The sequence below is a fragment of the Parus major genome, chromosome 3, assembly GCF_001522545.3.
Source record: "Parus major isolate Abel chromosome 3, Parus_major1.1, whole genome shotgun sequence".
Classification (NCBI taxonomy): Eukaryota; Metazoa; Chordata; class Aves; order Passeriformes; family Paridae; genus Parus; species Parus major.
The window spans coordinates 31,384,514-31,391,158 of record NC_031770.1 but is presented as its reverse complement, the minus strand read 5'-3'; the positions used below and the strand labels follow the sequence as shown (position 1 = coordinate 31,391,158).

At 35.8% G+C, this 6,645-nt stretch overlaps 1 protein-coding gene across 5 annotated transcripts in view; it reads right to left on the bottom strand.

Moving 5' to 3' along the window:
- SMYD3 (SET and MYND domain containing 3) overlaps positions 1-6,645 on the bottom strand; it is a 405,436-nt gene that overhangs the window by 87,877 nt on the left and 310,914 nt on the right. The window contains exon 1 of one of the 5 annotated variants that reach the window (XM_033512600.1): positions 6,180-6,291. The exons of the other annotated variants lie outside the window; for them this stretch is intronic. The gene's annotated coding sequence lies outside the window, so the exon portion shown is untranslated. Of the gene's footprint in view, positions 1-6,179; positions 6,292-6,645 lie in introns of those variants that run through there. 5 annotated transcript variants of the gene reach the window in all.

The window sequence follows — 6,645 nt, the reverse complement described above, 5'->3', positions numbered from 1 at the left end:
ACTTTTCTCATGCCATTGCTTTAAAATTGCTTCCTTCTCCTTCTCCTTCTCCTTCTCCTTCTCCTTCTCCTTCTCCTTCTCTTTTCCTTTCTCCTTCTCCCTCTCCCTCTCCCTCTCCTTCTCCTTCTCCCTCTCCCTCTCCCTCTCCCTCACTAACTATTGTGCAACAATATCTATTTTACTGAGGGGAGGGGATAAGGAATGAGGGTATCATAAAAATCTCAAGAAAACTTTTCTCATGCCATTGCTTTAAAATTGCTTCCACCAGGAAATTTTTGAAAGCACAAAAGCTGACAAAGTTTGAAGAAAATTTCAAAAAGGATAGAAAAAAAGGAAAACATCACTTACAAAATGTAATGGCCTGAAATGAGTACTTTTAAATCTTAAAAACTTACACAAATGTAAAAAAAAAATCTTGATTTTGAAACTTCTGAAACTGGAAACAAAACCTATTTGACTTGATTAATTTAAAAACATGAAAACAATTTTTTATCAAAAACCCCACTTTTTTTTCAATTTATTTTTTTATATGCAGCATGCAATTTTTGAACCAGTAGTCTCACTCTGCTACTCAACTTACAACCTAAAACAGAGATGACTGGGGAGTTTTAGAACTGAATCTAAGACTTTTTTCCTTAGTATGAAAAGGACTTCACTTATTTCCTTAGTGAAAAGAAATACACCAAAACCCCATATGGAAGCCTATGACACTGACAACCTGCCTGTGTCCATGATCAGTGAAAAGCCAGGCTAGCCCAAACCTGCTTTGTTTTGTATTAGCCAAATAAAATTTCAGGCTCTTACAATGTTTGCACATTGAGGCCCAAAACAAAACTGATACAGCTGCCAGTTCCTTCAATTTTTCTTATGCTTTTTCTCTATAAATAAACTACTGTTGTTTTTCTTTTGACATAGTTTTATCAAAAGGAATAAGTATTGCTCTTTTTATCATGACACACTATGTTCTTCTAGATAGCTGGCAGTCAAACATATTGTGAGAGCAGGTAATTTAAATTATGTATAAAAGCATGACTCAACAAATATATGAGCTGTTTGTAAAATGCCAGTGTTGAATATCCTAAATAAACTATTCTCCTTCGAATTTTTTTTAACACTTAGTTAGCATATGGCCGCAGAATCTATTTTTTCTCACTCTCAGACCTTCCTTCCACAGACAGTGTACAAACAGTGCTGTCAGATACAATGACTGGTGCAACTGTGCCATAGAAGGTGAGGTGTCTGAGGCAGGCTAGACCTGCCCAGGGACAGTGGAAAGGAGTGGAGGACCACCTGGTATTCATCCAGCATATCAAGTCCAGGAGGCAATTAGAAGTTCAACAGGAAAAAATAAAACTGTGAAACAAAAATCTCACTCTGTATTCAATTCTGAAACACTGAAATACCTAGCTGATGGCTTTAATGAGAGGTCTTTTAAAGGAAGAGTAGTGGCCTTTTGAAGGCACTGAAGAGATTGTTTAATCCAGACCACAAGATTCATTATTCCCTTAATGAAAGGGAAAATTGTGCTCCACACTTGTGCACTGGCTCAGAAGGGTAAATATGCCCGTATCAGAAAACAGAAAGATATGATAAGCCAGAATACATAAGATGAACTCAGTGTAAGTACAAATTTTAATTTAAAGATGTTTTGTGATGCACAGAACAAATTAAAGCTAAAGCAGTAAATGTAAGACCTGTGTAACTCAAGCACTCACTATTCAAAGAGTTACTGGATTTCTACAGAATGTGTGCATTCTTAATATTTCTGATCAACTCCCCAAGGATTTCCAGCCAGCATTTCTTTTATATCTCTCTATTTAGGGCCTTTTTTTCAAATGATGCTATGATCAGGAAACAGTTAACATAATTCAGTTTTTGGCATTTTGTAACACTGGACATGTCCAGTCACAGTGAGGTACAGCTTTTGTGCAGATGCTGCTCATTTTCTCATTCCCCCAGTACTAGTCCAACATTCTTGGACAATCCTATTAGGTGACAAACCATAGCCAGTCAATGACATTTAACAATACCAAAGACCATTTACTAGCATTTTATGCTATATTTGACATGAGGTAAATCTAAAAAATGCCAATCCTGCTCTGTGGTCCTGGTCTCCTTTGGACCACAGCGTGCATGTGGCATCTAGGATCTAAATCAGAACACTGCAGATCTGCATTTCTCAGGCCAGGTCATAGGATTTTGCTTGAAAGGCTTTGGATGCTACAACCTACTCCAATCAGAAATGACTATTGGTACCAAGTTACAGGAAAACCCTTTCACATTTTGCTTGGATTCCATTTTGCTTTTGAAGGCATTAGTAGAAAACAACTCTTTATGCCAAGAGAAGGAACCATGTACATATTTTGGGTGGTTACATGGGAACAAGGCTTTCAGAAACCACGTCTGTACTCCATAAACCAATAACCAGAAACACCACTCCGTCCATCAGGATTCCTTAGCAGAAGGCAATTACTTCAATGACACAGTAAATTCTCAGCATATTTTCTACCTACAGCTGAATAGAATACATTTTCCTTAGAAACAGTGTTTTTCTTTATTGTACCAGATTAGACATAGCCATTATACAGATTTCCTGCATTGTTACTAGACACTACTACTATTTAGGAAAAAGACATGCAATACTTAGAGGCAGTGTTAAGCATCATCTCCATCTGAGTAAAAGCCACAGAGAAAATGTAACAATTTACTCCAAATTAAGCTCAAACAGAGAACTCTGAGTCAAGGAATATCTAGCAATAAGTTGACAAAAGCACTGTAAAACAGCTAGATATGAAGTAGCACAGCTAGAATCATAGCTTGCAGAAAAAGTCATGAAAAAGCTGAACTCCTTTGTATTTTTCCTACTTAATGAACTCTCTTAGGGTATACAGACTGTAAACTGCTGAGAAAATGGTCAAATAATTGCATTATTTGATTTTTCACTTGTAATGGGGAAAAAAAAGTATTTAATTTTAAAAAGCCTCCACCAGATTTCTTGGAAATAAAGGAAGGTTATACAAACACTACATTGAGCTCACAGTTCAAATGCTTGTGGGTAGCTAACTAAAGTTCACAGACCTGTATGTAATTGCTGTCTACAGGAAATACTTGTGTTAGCAAAAGAATTTTCTCCCCGCTCCTTCACCTTTGCCCTTCCACAAACTCAGCAGCAAAAAAACCTCCTAAGAGCATTTCTGTGATGAACAGGGCTTTCCTCACCTCTACAAGATGAACTAAATCTAACAGTCAGGAACAAAATCTGTCAACTCCTCAGAAACATGCTTTTAGCAACTATTAATTGATAAAGGATATACTTTTATACAAATAAGGTTGAAACAAAATAATCTACTCCCTGTTCATTTATCTTTATCTAAACTTTGCATGATTTTTTTTAAGCTTTCAACATGAGTAAGAACACACAATTTACACTTATTTTAATTGGCAGTGACTTCAGCGGCACCACACGAGTTACACAAAACAGCAATCAGGTAGGAAGAAGATTCATAAATAGATCTTGAAATAAAATTTCTTTGAACACTGAAATTGGGTGATCTAATTCCACATTTCAGACAAAAAACATCCCTGACTTTAAAAGTCTACAGACTTTGATTTGCTTAATTCATAAAATAAGCTCTTCACTACAAATGTTCTATGTTAACATTAAATAATAAAGTAAAAATCCAATTTTTTTTAAACCAAGACAGTCAATGTGATATCATTAGATAGCCTGAAGAGGGAAACTTGAAAGTTAAGCAAACATTTTTTAAAATAATAAGTTTGTTGGTTTTTTTCCAATTATTTCCCCCTAGCTTGAGATACCTTGAAAGGCACAGAAACTTTGCATTTATCAAAAATGCTTGTGTTTTCCCAGGACCCAAATGATATATTGCCATTTACAAAGTGCAGCTTACTGCCATAACAATACATTTTTCCATGGGAAAGTGACACTTCTGCCTATGCACAAGTATCAAAGTTTCTTTACAGGAAAACTTGTATCATCTCACTTAGATATGCAAGACCAGGCAAGCAATTACCAGTAAGTACCTTGGAAAGCTGATGCTTTCATTCAACTTTCTTTATGTTACAATTTTTTAAGTTAAGGCAATAGTTTTCATAACCTAGATTCAGAATATCAGAAACTAAGAGCACGATCTCTGTATTTCAAAGTCCCAACATACACTCCATTCACTGAGAAAATGACAATGGTCTTGTGTTATATATTCCAAGGGAGAGAAAGATGGCTGGGACGGCTCAGATGGATTTACAAAACTAACAAAATATTTGCAAAATACTCCTTTGAATTACAGCACTCTCCTAGTGTTTCATGCTATTTTTTTCTGATATGCAGATACACTCTCAGAAAATCCTTATCTACAGTTTTTATACTCCTTATTTGAGCTTTGTTCTCCCTTTTGTGCATACCTGATCTTTACATGTACCCAAAATAAGAAAACAGTGATTTTAGCAAGCAATGAGGAGCAGCTGGCATTTCTATTACACTTGACAAAATGCAGGGTGACAGCAAAGAGCATAATCATTTTTGGTCACAACACCACTTGTGGGTCCTAGCAAATTCCTGGCCCCACCTCCAAATGAAAATTTTAAATTTACACCACAATGCTCTCTTGTAATCATCACAGAACTAAAGAAAGTGTAAAATTGGATCAGAAATATGAACCACAAGGCACAAGGTTATTCAGATCTACTGTTGCATTTCTCCTACAGTTTATGATACTGCCTCCCCTTCTTACGTTCGTACTGTTTTTTACACAAACATCAGGCCAAAAAACCTACATGTCAAAATACATTCTTCTGTCACAAATCAAGATCTTCAAAATTGAGTAATCGGTTATGATTATCTAAGAATACATTTTCTATTCATTTATGACTCATCTCTCATCTGATTTGGCTGCAAATGAAAGTTTTACCTTTGTTATACTTTCATGAATAGAATGAGGTAAAACTACAAAGTAATTCTGAAACCCAAGACATTTCAATTTAAGGAATCTTTCATGATACATAATATTTTAAAACAAAAATTACAATATCACATTAGGTAAGTTTTTATTGTTAGTTTTTGTTATGAGAGCCATATGAGAATAAATGAAGTACAGTCACTCCTTTTTCCACCAGTGTGGAAATAATTCTCTTGTTTACATGTTATAACAGAAAAGAGTAATCAGTTCCATCGATTCCTGTTTAAGTTACAGTTAAAATGTAGTTTTTAAGTATTTTACATGCTTTGCTACATTTGGCCATTCATCTAAAATATAAATCAGCTGTGTGAAATTGTAAAATTGTAACCTTTAGGTCTTATATCAAGAGTCTAAAATATCAAGCTTTCAAATGCCAAATACTTCCCAGGTTTTGGTCTGGTTTTGTATTTTGTGGCTTTTGTGGGATGTTTTTTTGCTTTTAATCCTAGTAAAAGTTTTTTGAAAGTTTTAATCTCAATCTAGCCTTTGTAGCCAGTCTTTCCAGCCAGACTGAGTCCAACTGTTTTTCGATGGACAGTCAGTAATATCACCTCCTCGGTGAAGCAGAAACAGGTGCCCCTTTTCATTGGCAAAGCTCTGACATGAATGAAGTACTTAAGTTTCACTGTAATTACCTTTTTGACATTTTATGCTCATTGTGATAACATCACATCGAAGTATCTCTTGAGCTATTACTACTTGATGGATCATCTAAGTCTGTTGTTCAGATTGTGTAAGATATTGAAACCAAATACATTATTGCTTAGGATGAAATTTAGACTTCTAAATCTGTTTCTCCAAACTACATGTCCAAACCTTGTGTTACATGTCCATGATTTTTAAAAACAAAGAAAATAAAAAGCAGAAGAAGAAAAAGTAACAAACACTATAAAATGGCTGAATTAATAAAGAGAAATAAAATAGAACCCAAAACTACATGAGATGGTGTATTTGAAACCAAGACCAAACAGTTAGCTTGCTTTGTAATTAGCACTTATTAACACTTTGCGGCTACAGTATGAAGGAGAGAATCTGGCAAAACACCAGTCGAGGTTAATACCTTCCTGGCTCCACCAGCAGCTCAAATGTTTTATCATATGCAGACTGCAAAAGAATATAGTAAAGTTTTGCTTTTAAAATTATTGCACAACTTAATTCCCTCAGTAGTTCTAAGCAGCAATCCAGCTCAGACACAGTACTTACCTGTAAGCACCTGCTGGTGTGATCTCAAAGGTGTCAGTGCAGCAATCAGTGGCAAGCATCAGCTTTTGCCTCTGCACATAAATGCAGGGCTGAACTCAACCCTTTGAAGCTGAAGCTTCACCTGCCCGTGGATCTCAAGGTCCCCTGACTCCAAGATCACTAATTCACAAAAAACTGTCTTTTATTAACTGAGGAGTTAATATCAGTGGGACAACTGGGGCTATGTAAACCATACACCTTGCCTTGGAAAGAGGGCCGTAGAAATACTGCAATCCATCCACTGACACCTTTGCACCTGGTCAGCATCCATCACATGGATGCTGCACTGCCAATTGTCTTATTGTAGGAATGATTGAACAAACGAGTACTGACACCTTGACCACAAAATTATTCTCTTCTGTTGATTTACAAGTAAAAAGGTTCAGATTGTCACCTAACTGTACAAACTATCATTTGATCATGGAGA